This window comes from Mirounga leonina, unplaced genomic scaffold (assembly GCF_011800145.1).
Source record: "Mirounga leonina isolate KUSES-001 unplaced genomic scaffold, KU_Mleo_1.0 Mir_152, whole genome shotgun sequence".
NCBI lineage: Eukaryota > Metazoa > Chordata > Mammalia > Carnivora > Phocidae > Mirounga > Mirounga leonina.
This window is the reverse complement of record NW_023270380.1, coordinates 18,283,614-18,300,849: the sequence shown is the minus strand read 5'-3', so window position 1 is coordinate 18,300,849 and position 17,236 is coordinate 18,283,614.

Genomic DNA, 17,236 nt, shown 5'->3' with positions numbered 1-17,236 from the left:
GGAGTCAGACCCCCACATCTATGTTCATCAACATAGAGGTAATACTCTCGCTTTCATACATCTCAAGGGATGTCTGCATATGATGCAGGGCTCTTCCAAGGTTTGCAAGATTGCAGAATCCCAGAATTTATGATCTAGGAGTCATCTTAAGGGCTATCTTAGGTAATGGACTAAAAATCTAAGGCAGCCAGAGAAAGCAATTTCCTATCAACATATAAGACTGAATTTGTAAAGATTTATTCTAACAGAAGTTGGAGATGAAAAGCCATTGCAACTTCTCCTCCTTCTCCTTCCCCCCTCTCTTTCTCTTCCTCTGTTTTCCCTTCTTCCTCTCCCTCCTCCTCCTCCCATGATCTTGGTAAAAGAGGCTGGGCCAGGAAAATAGGGTGGAAGTGGTAAGAAATTATAAGATTGCTAATATAGTTTGTAGATAGAGAAAACTGGGTATTTTGATAGGTTGGATATGGGGCATAAATAAACTCCAGTTTATTTTGACCTGATCAGTTCATAAGTTGGTGTTCTCATGTACTGAGTTAAAGAACAGTGTGGGATGAACATATCTGGGGTAGAGCTTAAATGTCCAGTATTTGGAATTATCTGAGAGGTCATGGTGATAATCTGTTGTATATACCTGGAGTTTGGGGAGGAGGTCAGGTTGGAAGTATAACTTGGGGGCACGTGTCTATAGATAGTATTTAAACCCATGGGAATACATAAGGTTGCCAAAGGAGAGAGTATAGGTGGAAGAGAAACAAGGGTCAGAAGCACCCAGGGCACTTCATCACATGGAAGTTGGGGAGACAGGAAGGAATCAGCAAAGTAGAAGAAGGAAGAGTGGCTAGAGAGGACTAGGATATTGTGCAAGCCCTATGAAGCAAGTGTTTCAGGGAAGATGAAAGGGTTAACTCTCAAATCCTACAGAGAGGCTGTATAAATAAGAATGGGGATATAAATGCCATATTTTGCAGCATGAAGATCAAGAAGAGTTTTGGAGGATGTGGGGATTAAAGCCTAATTGCAATGTACTCAAGGGAGAAAGAGGAGTAGAATAAGTATAGATAACCACTGGAGAAGTTTAATTTAAAAAGGAACAATAATAATACAACAGCAAAAACAAACAGGACAGTAGTTGGCAGGAGATGTAGAGTTAAGAGAGAGTATATAGACAAAAGTTCTTGAACAAGGAAGAAATGAGACTTAAAGAATGAGTGGAGGAGGCGCCTGGGTGGCTCAGTCGTTAAGCGTCTGCCTTCTGCTCAAGTCATGATCCCAGGGTCCTGGGATCAAGGCCCACATCAGGCTCTCTGCTCAGCGGGAAGCCTGCTTCTCCCTCTCCCACTCCTCCTGCTTGTGTTCCCTCTCTTGCTGTCTCTCCTCTCTTGCTGTCTCTCTCTCTGTCAAATAAATAAAATCTTAAAAAAAAAAAAAAAGAATGAGTGGAAGATTTATTCTTAGGGCCCAGGCAGCTGCTTGGTGGTAATGGAGGGAAGGAAGACAATATGGACACAGGTGCAGAGAGGTAGAGGGACGTTGTGGTGAAGAGAAGGTCCTTTCTTTTCAGATGGCTCCTATTCCTTCAGTGGACATTTCATCTGCTTTATACACTTGTGTGTGTATACGATATATTTCACACAGAATCATTAAAGTAAGCTAAATTATTGCTCTGGGACATGGGATGTTATTCACTGACAAGGAAAGATTAGGTAGGAGGTGTTGAAGGTTTGAGGAGGGAGAAATTTAGGAGAGATTTTCTCAGAAGAGTGAATACACTCTGGAAAAGTGGTAAGAATGGTGGGCAGTCCTCAGCACTATGAGGTTAGTGTTGGGACATTTAGTAATGAATCTGTCATCTCTGTTCTCTCTGCTGGTGCGGGTGCACAATAGCCTGAGAGTTGGATTTAACCAGATTGTGGTTTTTCCATGAAAGCCTGATGAGAGAAAGGGAGTGGAGCAGGGGGATGAGGATGTACTCAAGTATTTTATTATAATGCTGAATCCACAAACCTAGCAGGGTTAAGAAGTGATATAAGAAGATGAGAGGTATGAGAAAAAGTGAAAAAGTCATTCAGCAACAGATGGAGGGCCTGATGGAGATGGAGAGTTGTTGCAGTTGAGGTACAAGAGGGAGAGATCCGGGAAGCCAAAAGTGGTGTCAGGGCAGGAAGACATTAACATGAAAATGAGGGGCGCCTGGGTGGCTCAGGTCGTAATCTCAGGGTCCTGGGGTGGAGCCCCGCATTGGGCTCCCTGCTCGGCGGGGAACCTGCTTCTCCCACTCCCCCTGCTTGTGTCCCCTCTCTCACATTGTCTGTCTCTGTCAAATAAATAAATAAAATCTTAAAAAAGAAACAACCACTTTTCTCCATTCTTTACACTCTACTGAAGTTGTGGACATATTGAAGTGAACATGAATAATGTTAACAAGTACAATGTAATGAATACCCATGAGTCTTCTGTAACTCATACTAGGTAGTGGCTCTGGCTCAGGGATGGGCAGAACTTGGCTACAAAGCAAGGTTAAACCTTGACAAGGTTAAAGCACCCTGGAGTACTCAACCACAGGAAGGTTATTTGTCTGGGAGAACTTTGAGGATTTACAGCATATTTTACAAGGGTGAGAAATACACTTTTTTATGTTAAGCCACTGAGAGTTTGGTGATCTTTGTTACTATAGTATACTCTGGGGTATCAGTCTCATGGCAAAAGTATGCTTATGGAAGTGAATGGCTGAGACACATTGCATGACAAGATCACTGAGGGAGAAGAGGTCAAGGGAGGAGACATCAAGTTGTAGAAGGATTGTCTTTCTGAAATTTAAGTTATCACAAATTATGACAGGATAAAGTGGAAGAGAATGACAGTGAGCCAAGAGCTAAAATTTTCAAGGAATAAGGGGGAATGACTTGGAGATCTTAAATGACTGCCAAAGCAAGTGATGATAGTGATTTAGTGTGAGGACACAGAATCCAAACCTGAGAGATTTATGAAGGAGAAAGAAGAAATGTTCTAGAAGTAACTATAAAAAGAACTATTTCAATCTGGATATTTTAAACAATTATACACAGGAGGATTGTATATAAAAAACTCTTACTCCTTTTTTCAGAACTTTAAAGTCTACAAAATTTTTCTTTAAATGGCCCCTTTTCCTAGCCCTTTGACCAAGGAAATGACATTAAAATATATTAAGAAACGACTTCTTGTTTTGGAATCCCCATGCATTACGAGCTTATGTGGACCTAATTTATAATGCTGTCATATAATTTGTAAGTCATGGATTTCACCAATTTTGCTTCTTCTTTTTTTTTTTCAATTCACAGTCCAGCTCCAATTTTTGCCTTTGCTATTAATAAATTAAGAAATGCAAATTTCTTCTAAATTTGGAATAATACAGTGTGCCTGAATTCATTTTACATGAATTTCCATATATTCCATTTTGCTTTTCAAAAACTATGAGTCATATATTTGACTAATGTAACCTTTTGGTTGTTTCACAATTAAGGATATAAATGGTTCAGGCAATAATGTTTAATATTTTTGCAAATTTTATTCTTTTGCATGGTTTTATTTAGTACTTGATAAATTTCGGGACATGAAGAATAACTATAGTTAATACTGAGAGTTAATACTGAGAATCTACTTCATGACGTGGACGATCCTTATTGCCATGTAGATAAACATAACAATATTTTGAGATAGGTTTTAACTCACATTTTTATTTATTTATTTTTTATTTTTAATTTTTTTTAAGATTTTATTTATTTATTTGAGACAGAGAGAATGAGAGAGATAGAGCACACGAGAGGGGGAGGGTCAGAGGGAGAAGCAGGCTCCCTGCTGAGCAGGGAGCCCGATGCGGGACTCGATCCAGGGACTCCAGGATCATGACCTGAGCCGAAAGCAGTCGCTTAACCAACTGAGCCACCCAGGCGCCCTAACTCACATTTTTAAAGAGTAAATGTTACACTGAAAAATGTCACAGGGGAGAGAGGAGAAGGGGCTTTTTGTTTGTAATGGCAATTACAGGCTAGATTTTCTTTAGACCCCAAAATAACTAACATACCTTTATTTTGAATGTAGATGAGAAATTGCTTTAAAGATTATTTTTTGAAAAACTATGCCAGGTTTATTGCATCATTAACAAGTTCATATAATTAAAGAAACTGAAAATGCTCAGTATAAAGTAACATGGATTCTGCATAGAAAGAAATAAAAGCTAATCAAAGTACTAATTTTTTTCCTGAGAATATTAAATTTTTATTGTCAGCCTTTTAAATTATTCTGTGTTGTAATACAAAAACTTCTGTTAATTTTTGCACTTTGCTTGTGGCTATTTATTTCTATTAAGCAAAAACATATGTTGTAGCTTAAGTTTGATCCTCTTTCTATTCTTTAAATATAAACAAAGATATTACATATGAAATACTATTCTGGAAAATACCATAAATTCTAAACTTGAGAGAACTATAAATTTTACAACTGTGAAGATCTGCCTTTTCTTTCCTTTATACATCAACTGTCTATATCCATCAGATTTTGTTATATCATGTCCTACAGAATCCACATGCAATTATACCTTTCACTATAAACCCACTCCCTCTTACTTTGCCGTTTTCAGAAATAAAGGAAACAAGGGTTATATGAGCTTTCTATTTAGTTTATTAAACTACTCCCCAAGACTAAATTTCCTTGGATTAATGTTTACAGCAAATTGTGAAACGTTTGTCAAAACTAAATGATATCCTTAATTTTACCAATGGGAATGAGGGCTTATTTTCTACGAGCAAATATTCAATATATATTATGTGACATGTATGATCCTTTCATTTAATCCTTATGACAATCTTGTGAGGTGAAATTCATTACCATTTTATTCTGTGAAGCTGTGACTTACTGAATTTAAGTAACTTGTTCAAGTCACACAGCTAGGAAATGAAGGTGTTGATACACAATTATGGGTCTGTGTTTCCAATGACTAAGTCCACAGTATGATCTTCAGATGACTTCGATGCTTTATAAAAACAATCCAACAGGGCAGTTTGGGTGTTGGACCAGAACTTGCATTTTCACAGAGCCATTCATATGCTATCACTCTGACATGCTTAATTTGAGAACCATTAATAACCTTTATAAATGGTCTTGCTTGCCAAGTTGTTGGAGGTTTTGGTTTCCACCTTTGATAGCCCACCTTCCTGTATTGTCTAGACCCAGTCTCCAGTAGAGACACAACAAATGAAGACCTGGGGGCCTAAGATGATTAGCACCAAGTCAGTGCCTAGTCTACTGATTTATCTCTTCTCCTGGAATTAAATGAACATTTGTCCTATATCCTTTAAAACACAGGGAATTGGACTTGCTTCCCCTCCTCTTCCTCCTTTTTTTGAGTTCAATTCTGAGAATGCATAACCAGAGCTCATCTATTTATCCAAACACTGGTGATTCTACTGTAAGTGAATTGTGACCTGTTTACTTCCAGATGCTTTCCTGCCGAGTTCTGACCATCTTTGGGCTGTAGCTACCATCTACTATGGGTCATAAAAGACTTTGTGTATATATCACATTATTTTGCTATACTGGTACTTCTTTCTATCAATTTCAGCTGAGTCTAAAGCATTCTAAATACTCTATTATAGAAAGCTGGCTTGTTTTCTGGGCTATTCTGGTGACCTGGATATGCCACATCCTGAGATATGTCGTGTACCCTTTTAAAACAAAATGCAGGAACTCTGTCCTATAGGAATTTACCATAGAACCCAATAATGATAGGAAGGGGATTTGGTAGATCCAGCAAAGTTAGGTCTAAGCCCAGTAGATAGTGTTTTAGTGACATAAATAATTTTTTTCTGGACCCCAGATGAAGTGCCATATAACAGGATTTTTGCTTACTCCATTATTATAGTTTTAAGTAAAGATTATTTGATGTAAACATGATACATGTGCATTCTTAGATACTATCTCAAATATTCAAAATCTCTTACAGCCTCTGTTTTGGAGATTCCATAATTGCACAATGTATATTACAACATTTCTTTCCTAAGAACTTCATGAGACACCTTTTAAAAAAGACATTAGATGGGAAAAAATATTTAATTGCCAGACCTTAATTCAAGAGGAAAAAATGTCTTGAAAACTAAGATAGTATAATCATGAAATGTTATGAGAAAATTTCTGCCTACAGATTCTGAAATAATCCTCTTTTTTGCTATTTACTGATTGCTGTCTTTTAAACATGCAGAAATTCCATGGGTGTCAATTGATCACCATTTCCTTGGTAATCCTGTCCCCCTTTATCATGCATTCTGTTCCCTCTCACATCCTTTTCCTATTATGTATGTCTCTTTTTTGGCTTCATTAACATCGACTCTCAGACCTTATCAATAGAATGAATAAAACATATTAAGGAACCCCATAAGCCGGCTCAAAAATTTATTTCTGATGATGACTCAGGTTGAATTAATTAGCATGCCTTTTGTAAATAATTTATAAACCAAGAATGAATAGGATCATTAATTGGGATGAGTTCCTGTAGGATTGTAAATCATTATTCATGACCGATAGTTATATAAAGAAAGAGCTTTATACCTCAGTGGTGCATTATCACATAATTCTCCAACAGTGGTTGAGAAAGAGTAATTGAGTGAATGACACCTGGTATAGCAGCCTATAATGATAAAACTTAGGACAAATGCATGGAAGAAGAAATGTATTTAATTATCAGAATGTTGCTGAGGAAGTTCATACTGTTCCTCTCCTTATTTAGGATATATCAAAACACAGAGAAAGGTGGAGGAAGTCTTAGGGGTATAGCCTTTTGACTAAGTAGTGACTGCCTCTTTCCTTTTTGTGTCTTCTCACACAGCCCCGTATATGAAACTTTTTCTGGGAAAATGAGTAAGGTGAACAGAACGATGAACGTGGGAAAACTGCCTGACTAGATTATCATTCTTACGTAGTTGTAATCTTTTTGATTAGAGTCTTGCTGCTAAGTGCATTGGAATAGATTCCCTTTGCTCTAGTAAATTACTTTTAGGTGGCTTATTGGGGCAGATGAACCTAAACCAATATAGAAATCAAATAATAATATTATAGGCTGAAAAAAGCCTCCCCGGCAATGTCCGCACATACTCCCTGGAACCTGTGAATAGGTTACATTATTTGCAAAAGGGACTTTCTGGATGTTATTAAGATTACTGGCCCTTAAATAGGACAATTATCCTGCATTATCTGGGTGGACCTAATCTAATCAAATGAATAGAGAATTTTGTCTGGCTGTAATCAGAGAAGGAATGAGAAACTCCGAGCTTGAGAAAGATTTGAAGCACCTCTGATGGTTCTGAGCAATAAGGGCCCCATGTGAGGACTAGAGAGAGGCCTCTCGAAGCTCATGGAAGGCATGGAAAGGAATTACAGCTTCTAGGAGCAAAGACAGTCTTCTGGAGGGTAGTCATTCAGGAATCAAGGACTTCAGTTCCTCAAGTGTAAGGAACTGAACAACTGGAATGGGTTTGGAGTTTGATTCTTTCCCAGAGCTTCCGGTAAGGACCACAGCCCTGTTAAAACTTGATTTTAGCCCAGTGGGATCCATGACAGACTTCTAACCTATGGAACTATGGGATAATAAGTAAGTGTTTTGTTAAGCTGTGGTAATTTGTTATGGCAACAGTAGAAAACTAAGCCACATAGTGACTTGAGCAAGTTACTTACTTCCTCTGTACTTCTGTTTCCAGATGTGTAAAATGGGCTTAATAAGGGTGTCAAACTCATCAGATTGTTGTGCTCTATGATCGTTAGGTCCATGTGCACCTTTAACTCAGTTATATACGAAGAGACACAATGCCAAAGGGGTTGCCAGAGTACAGTAAAATAGATAAGTGAAGGAAGTGAAAATTCATGCTATATATAATGATCATATTTTATTAAATTGAATTTAGATACAAGAAGAAGCATGCATCTACAGGTAGAGAGTGGTCACAGTTCACATGAGATAATGTATTTCTGACAATCTCTTAATATTTGAAACTAGATAAAAAAATGGACGGTATTATGTTACCTGCTAGAGTTGTACCACAGGCTTGTGATTCAGTCATTCGGAGTTCTTCCAAAGTATGCAATTATCCACTCTTTGACAGGCATTTAAATTATATAAAAATCATGCATAAAGTAAATTTTAATAATATTACTTCAGGTTAATATATTTGGTTGGCATTGAATGCAGCCACACTGCTTAGATGGTTCTTTCCAAATGGGTTTGTACAGAGCCAGCAAGCACATAGACAGTATTTACTGAGTGTAATTACTATATGTCAAAGTAGTTCTGAGGCTTTGTATCTGGGCATTAAATCCCAGTACATAATGGGATTTTTTAAAAATTTAATACAGTCCTGGTTAATTAATGAGATATATGAATTATTGCTTAGTTCCTTAACTCACATGAATTTGTTATGTAGAGGGCTTGATTGACATAGCCATACAAAGAAGACCTGAAGATGTTATCTCCTGGGGTATTGGCTTGGTCATTTTAAAACCTTTAGATTTAAATGTTATTAATGTTTCATTTTCTACTTACAACCACTCACTAATAAGGATGGTAACCCAATTAGACTGTCATAAATGTATGTGTGTATATATGTTTGTATATGTATATATATTATACATATATATATATATATATAGTTATCAAAATATGTCCTCAGGGAAGAGGCATAGAAGAGCTGTTCTCAGAAATTTATTCACAAATTCTTCAATGTAACAAAGTCATGAAGAAAGAAAACACGTAACACTAAATCAGTATTACTCTTTTATAGGTCTTTACATAGACAAATATGTTTTAGAAAATCAAGGATATTGCCTGAAAGTCCAGGCATTTCTGAGCATAACTATCATAGGATTGAGATCTTTTTCCATGATCCTGATCAAGAATGACATGCAAAGGTGGGCATTGCTTCTTTCCTGAACTTTCCCAGGATGAGCCTCTTTTAGGGATAGAGTTGAACAGATACAGAAAAATAACAAACTTTGGTATATATAAAGGAGAAAATGTTGCAACTTGAAGTTATCTTCCATTTGGGTGAGAGCATGGCAAAGTCTCACTCTGCAGGAGCACCAGATAAAGGTGTCCACACTGTATCTAACTCCTGGAAAAATGATGAGCATGTAAGGTATACTGCTACAATTCAGGTCTATTTGAGTATATGCATGCTGCAAGTTAAGAAAATGTGTTGGTAAAAAAAAAAAAAAAAAGAAAAGAAAATGTGTTGGTGAGGAGGAATTTGAAAGAAAATGGGATAACAGGTAGTTAGGAAGTACTGTAAGTCAGCTGAAGCCGAATGACTAAAGAGGTGTAAGGAACATGGGTTTGGTTTAGCAAGACAGTCATGTATTATAAGAATAGTATGTTCTGATGTCTGTAATGATGAAAATAGCAGCTGTCATTTACTGAGTGCTCAGTATGTGCCAGGCATTATCTTTAATCTAGATCAGTCCTTTGGAATAGCTGCTATTGTCCCCAATGACAGATAAGAAAAATTACATTTCTCTTGGTTAGGCAACATGCCTAAGGCCACATAACTAGAAAATTTCATTTTAATAATCAAAGCATGCAAAAGAGCTGAAGATGTTATCTCTTGGCAAGTTGACTTGATATTATCTGATAAATTATCAGACAGGAAAGATCACCAAAGTCTGCCATAGTTCCTGATAAGAAGTCCTGATATAGTGGGGAAGTTACAAATAAGACATTATTATTTCTGCACTTGAGTTTGGAGGGTGGCCTTAGAGACTAGCTTGATCAATAGAATGAGGCAGAATTCTGTTTTGTATACCTTCCGGCTTCCATCTGCCTCCTTGAAATGCTCCCTCTTGGACAAGTCAGCCTCCATGTAAGAAATAGAATACTCTTGAGATACCAGACTGTGAGGAACCCCACGCTAGCTATGTGGAGAGGCAGTGGAGAGAGCAGGTCAGCTGGTTCCACCATTCTAGGCCAGGCACCAGGCACGGGAGACAAGAAACAGTCATGGGCATTCCAGAGCACAACAGCCATGGCCAAAGATGTGGAGAAGAGCGGCAGAAACTAAACAACAGACAAAACTGTAGGTCTGAGACAGGACAGCCATCTCTAGGCACTAGAGCTACCCTAATTGAGGACCCAGGTTTTATGGAACAGAGATGAGCCGTATTTCCTGCAATTTGCCTAAATTCTTAATTGATAAAATTGAGATCACAATTAAATGGATGTTATGTTATGCCACAGAAGTTCAGTGCTTTTCATTTCACAGCTATAGGCAACCAGAACAGAGTATATATACAGAAGAAAATAGAGCATATGAGGACCAGATTCCAATTATGCCCAGTGTTAGACTTGAAAAAAAAAAAAATACCATTACATTCACCAAATGGGTTGGAATCTCTGGCAGAAATCATGCACCACTTGGGGAATCTGATTTCTAGATGCAGAAACTGAAGCATGTGTCCAGTAGCTATATTTTGTGTAACCATAAAGTGTCCAGAATTATGCCAAAACTTCTTATATTCACAATCTCTTTTTTTCATATAACTAGTAACCATGTGGACCAGGATTCAAACTTGGTTCACCTGACTTCGAATACAGTTTAATTTCCATTTTGTTGTATGATGTCATTTGAAGCCACTGGCATCATACTAGAGGGAAAAATAAATTTTTGACCCTATGAACATGATAGGATTCAGGTTTTCTTCAAGTACTGAAGATGCACGTCTATGGCAGTTCCATCATATCTTGATAGGATAACATTGTAAAAATAATTTAATATCTGTTCTAAAGTAACTCAAAATCTTGCCTAAGCAGGGCCTGTAAATGGAGAGCATCAGTAATACCAGCTGGGGAGAGCTATGGAGGGTGAAGGGCTGTTCACAAGGTTGTCCATTGCTTTGAGATGAATGGATTCTTATTTTCCAGTGCAAATAGTTAAACCCTGGGTTTATACATAAATCTAGAGATGCTTTAGTCTTATGTTCTTTAATTCTGTCACATACACACTGGAATTCTTCCTCAACCAAATCTATGGGTAGTGAAATTTATCTTATGATTAAGATTAATGGACTTTAGTTAAAGAGTTGTTTCTGGTTTGGCCACTTACTTGTAATATGCCTTTTTCAAGATATAAATTCTTTGAGCCTCTGTTTCCTTATCTGACAAAAGAATGTAAGAATACCATATCACAAATTAGTAGAGCTAATGCATGTAAAACAGATTATCATCATAATTATTCTCTTTCTTCTTTCTATTATGCTACTCACACATTCATAATTTCTTCCAAAGTATAGAATTCTAGGTCAAATTTTATTGACTCATGTAATGACCCCTTGAGTGATCAAGCCCTTACTAAAATATATTTTTGTAGACCAAAGAGGGTAGATGTAGTACATTAGTGATCACATGGTTTTAATTTTGATTTTATTGATTTATTGAAAGAAAAAGTGACAATAGCAACCACCTATCAAATAAGCAAAAATTATTATTTTTAGCAAATTTTAACAAGAATATCATATAAGTCATATAAGTAATAACATAAGCTTGGATAACCTCAAAAGATTATCATGATAATCATGAATCATGAATGTTCTCTCCAGCATTGTCGTCTGGTATATATACAAGAAAATAAACTGGCCCTCCAAAGATGAGGATCATATAAATCTATGCTGTTTGGGTAAGTTTTAGTGATTTCCCTACTCCTGGAAGGCTACTATTCAAAAAGGCATGTTATTACTTATTTGCTGATCATTAAAAACACAGGTTACAGCTCTATCTGCATTTGCTGCCAAGTGAAGACAGATCTTAAAAGATAGTTCTTAGACAGCAAGGAGTATTTGGTGTTAATGCCAATATTATACTTACTTTTTATTAGCAGGCATAGTTTGTATTTAAAATTAAATTATCATCTCCAGAACAGACAGGGTCTAGGAGAATTATGCTTCCCTGCTCTTGGTCATTTTGAGCTGCTTTGGCCTGAGAGCCAGGACTGTTTCCAGGTTACAAATATGAAGTAACTAAGTCAGTAGGCAAGGAGAACGTGTGATCTTAAGCATTTGTAATGACAGATGCCAAGTTCTTGTTTGTATATTTATATGTGTGGAATAAGCCTTTTAAACAGACCTTTCAGACTGCAGCAAAGGACCTTTGCTTTCCATTGACTCCAGGGAGCCTGACGTATGATTGTGCCATAACATTTAGTACTTTGATTACACATTTTCCAACATTAAATTACGATAGTGAAATGGTATAAGGTAGAACACATAGACCATATGTTAGCAAATGTCAGAATGTAGATTACAGGCCAGACTCTGTTCTAATCACTTTACATGTATTATCTCATTTATTTTTTATTCCGTCTTACTGTTTATTTGTAATTGTATCTCCATTTTAGATAAGGGAACTGAGATTTAGAGAGTTAGTAAACACATTCAAAATCATACAGCGTGTTAGTGTTGAAGCCAGTATTTCCACTCTTGACTATTTGGTCTCAGAACTCCTATTACTAACCCACTATGCTATCGGCTTTTAACCACTTGCTTAAATAAAGCCTTGTCAATTATTTTGATGTATTACTGAGATCTTTTTAACTATCTCATCTCTTATGGAAGTTTGGAAACTATATTTTTAGGTCATTTAACAATATACATGCTCTCAGGTCACCTTGTTCTGATTATCTCTCAAGTGTGTTCCATGCTTAAGAGATTTATTTAGAGTTATTTTGACTTTTTTCCCCCACAAAATGCCATTTTCTTTGAAATTTTTCTGTATGCCATGTGTTCTGGGGGTAAACACATTAAATTACAGGTTATCTTCTTGCAATTTCAACTCTTGAGATCATGATTCTGAAAATAAGACATATTTGAAAGAGATAATTGAACAAACCAAGGTAACTTTTGTTTTTAACAGGTGTAGCATACCTTATTTAAACATAAACCTGAAGATAAATATCTTGCAATTATTATCTGTTTATCTGCAGCACAAATTTTAATCATACTGCAAAACCAATGTGTGAAGGAAAGTAGCAGAACTAAAAGACTGTATTTTATCATAAATTAATAGACTACCCAACACTGCCCAATATCCATTGCTGAATTTAACATTGCACACAAAATTCCATTACATAATATACCTTGTCACGTTGATATAGTAATTATTCATTAGATGGCTGAAAGTATTATGGTTCGCAAAAGTATTAGGATACAGCACCAAGAATATCAGGTATTTGAGGTATTTTCATAAAAAATAGTTTAAAACTTTAATAACAGATATTTAAATAAGTTAAATTTAGTTATCTGAAAAATTTGTATTATAAGACATCTTATCACCAAGAAAATGATTCTGGATAAATGGTCATACCTTTTATATGAAAGTATTCATATATAGTACGATATGGGTAAAATCTCACAGTGTTTTTTCTTTATTGAGGTATAGTTGACATACAGTATTATATTAGTTTCAGGTGTACAAAAAATGCTCATCATGGTAAGTGTAGTTACCCTCTGTCACCATACCAAGTTATTAACGATATTATCGACTATATTTCCTATGCTATACTTGACATCCTCATCACTTTATTTTTTAACTGGAATTTGTACCTCTTAATCCCCACCCCCCAACATTTCTCCCCTCTGGCAACCACCAGTTTGTACTCTGTATTTATGGTGTTTCTTTTGATTTGTTTTTTAGATTGCATATATAAGTGAAATTATGTGGTATTTGCCTTTCTCTAATCTCATACTGCTTTGATTTTGTTGTTGTTTTTTATATTTCACAGTCTGTTCTAGTGCTGACAAAGGTTATGGGATATAAGATTTACCAAAAGGTGGAGGCAGGGAGATACCCTACAAACTAAATATAAAATATTGCCTTAAATTTCTAATAAGACTAAAACTAAACAAAATAAATTATATGTAGCAATTTTACAGCAAAAGGAGAATGGTTTCTTCTCCTTTTTAGATGTATGTTGATGGATGTCTGTGAATGCTACATCTGGCGTCTGCATATGGTATATCCCATGGTTAAATGTAAAACTTGCCTTGACAGGTGACTGACTCTAGGAAGGAGATGATGGGAATGAATTTAGAAAGCTACTGTCACTGTTCATATTAGATGCTATTACGTCCCAAACATGGGAGGGACTCTCACTTTAAGAAGGTTCATTTTTACCAAGTTTAAACTGGAATTTCTCATTAGCATCATTCTGACAGTTGGATGACTCTGTTTTGGAATTTAGTTTGGAAAGGAATTGTGCCCCCTTCCCTAATGTCCCAATCCACCAAGCTCTGTTCCCCTCTGAATAATAGTATATAGCTGTCTCGTACTAGATATGCTTTGTGTATTTCTTCAACTATTTCCTTTGGGAAGATTTCAGTTCTAATTTGCTAAGTAAAGTAAGGAATGGGCTGTGTATGTGTTTTGTTTTCTTTCTCAGTGGACTACATACTGGGACATCTGGAGCCTGTGGGGCTTCCATCATCGATGATGCTTTCCTGTGATTTCAGGTCTTAGAGGCAGTGGGATGTATAGACAGTTAGATGAGTCTGTACTAAGGAGTTAGGGTGTCCAGATCCAGGTTTGAGGCTGATAGTCTAATATTCTGCTCCCTGGCAATTAACTCTTCCACCAATTTTCCCTACTCATTACTGCCACCAAGAGCTATGTTTTCTCGGGTGCCTGGGTGGCTCAGTTGGTTAAGCGACTGCCTTCGGCTCAGGTCATGATCCTAGGGTCCTGGAATCGAGTCCTGCATTGGGCTCCCTGCTCTGCGGGGAGCCTGCTTCTCCCTCTCCCACTCCCCTTGCTTGTGTTCCCTCTCTCGCTGTGTCTCTCTCTGTCAAATAAATAAATAGAATCTTTAAAAAAAAAAAGAGCTATGTTTTCTCATCCATTCAATGGCAGTGTTAGACAAGATGCATTCAAGGACAGATCTTACCTTGAAGATTGCTCAAAATTGTCCTCAAGGACAATGTTATATATTTAATTTATTTTTCCTTCTTCAGTGAATAACATTTTGTTTTAGGGTCCTATGGGGTGTCTAATGCATTGAGAGCCTACTCTATACTTGTTAACTCATTAGTTCTTTCTTTCTCTCTTTTTTTCTTCCCCTCTTTCTTTTGATAAATGAATTATATCCCCTAAAACTGAAGTGAACTCTCAATTTTCCATGCTATAACCAAAAAGAGGAGTGAATAGATGACCAATGACCCAACATAAAGATACAAATTTGCTTTGTTCTCATTTGGGGGCAGCTGTGGTTATTCACTGGGAAAGAATTGAAAACTACTGCAATGCAGAACTCTTTTTCTGACATATCTAAAAGTCTGCCTGCTTTCTGACATATCTAAAAGCTATACCTGTTTCCCTGGTATAGCTCTTTGCATAAAAGCTACTCGGTGATTTGTTGGCCTAATTTTGTATTTGATTGGTTGATAATTGCAATTATGTTAATGAAGCAAGATAATAACATAATGCTTAAGCCAAGAACGAGGACAATATCTCCTAGCATAAAACTATTCTGAAATATTGGGAGTAGATTTCATCTAGATGCATATGTTAATCAAATTTGACTTTTTCATTTGTTGATTCTGTTGGCTTTCTTTATGTATCGTGCCATGTGCAATATAGTCAATTATGCAGGAGGTTTGAAAACACAATACTCTGTGAATCATAAAACAGAACTACCGAATTTTCTTGTATAGCTTCAAAGCAACAACTTTTCATCTTTACAATCTGCTAACAGCACTAACAATTACACTTAAGTGGAATTAAGTACAATGATTGCCTACAGGGATAACAGAATCTTAGGACATAGGAACTGCTTTTCAAACAAAATCTAAACTACTACTTTCAACAGAAAAATCATGGAATTGTTTTATAGCATAATAGCACACATCTCAAATTCATTGAATGTCATTTATCCAAAATATGAAACAAGAAGACATTTTAGAAAAGCAATATTTTTATATATACTAGCAGTGAGTATTATTCTTTTTAATTTTTTAAAGATTCATTTATTTATTTTAAATAGAGAGAGAGTGCATGGGAGTTGGGGGAGAGGCAGACCAAGAGAGAGAGAGACAAACAGATACCCTGCTGAGCGTGGATCCCAGACACAGGGTTGGATCTCAGGACCCTGAGATCTTGACCTGAGCCAAAATCAAGAGTCGGCTGCTTAACTGACTGAGCCACCCAGGCACCCCATGGGTATTATTCTTTGTATCAACTGACCCTAAGTCTGGAAATTTCTGAAGTACTTTGAGAAACTTATCAAAAAGGGGAAAAGGGTGTGAGATAGATTTAATTTCATTTCTGAGTTAAGTTATTTATTGAATGCCAACATTGTGGTGAGTAGCAACTTCAGGATAGTGTTCAAACAGGAAACATTTATCAATTATCTTCTTTGTACGAGGTAAAGTGCTAGGGGTTTTGGCACCAAGTTAAGACAGATAATTTCATCTTCCAAGTTGCCTATATTATATTAGAAAGAATAAATGAATGTACAATTATTTCATTTATTTTTGCTTTATTAATAATTCTAGATAGGCTTAACTATTTTAAAATAAAATTAGCAAGTTGAATATTGGTAAATTGTTTTTTTTATGATAAATGAGAATTTTAAATGTTTTCTTAAAACAAACTTTTTTAATTGTATTTTTTATTATGTTCAGTTAGCCACTGTATAGTACATCATTAGTTTTTGATGTAGTGTTCAGTGATTCACTAGTTACATATAACAGTGCTCATCACAACACGTGCCCTCCTTAATACCCATCACCCAGTTACCCCATTCCCCCACCCTCCCACCCCCCTCCCCTCTGAAACCCTCGGTTGGTTTCCTGGAATGCATAGTCTCTCGTGGTTCATCTCCCTCTCTGATTTCTTCCCCTTCAGTTTTCCCTCCCTTCCCTATGGTCCTCCATGCTATTGCTTATGTTCCACATATGAGTGACACCATATGATAATTGTCTTTCTCTGCTTGATTTATTTCACTTAACATAATTCCCTCCAGTTCCATCCATGTTGATGCAAATGGTGGGTATTCATTCTTTCTGATGGCTGAGTAATATTCCATTGTATATATGGACCACATCTTCTTTATCCATTCATCTGTTGAAGGGCATCTCGGCTCCTTCCACAGTTTGGCTATTATGGACATTGCTGCTATGAACACTTTTTTCTTTTTTTTTTTTTAGAAAGAGAGAGTGAGGGGGGTGGTAAAGGGATAGG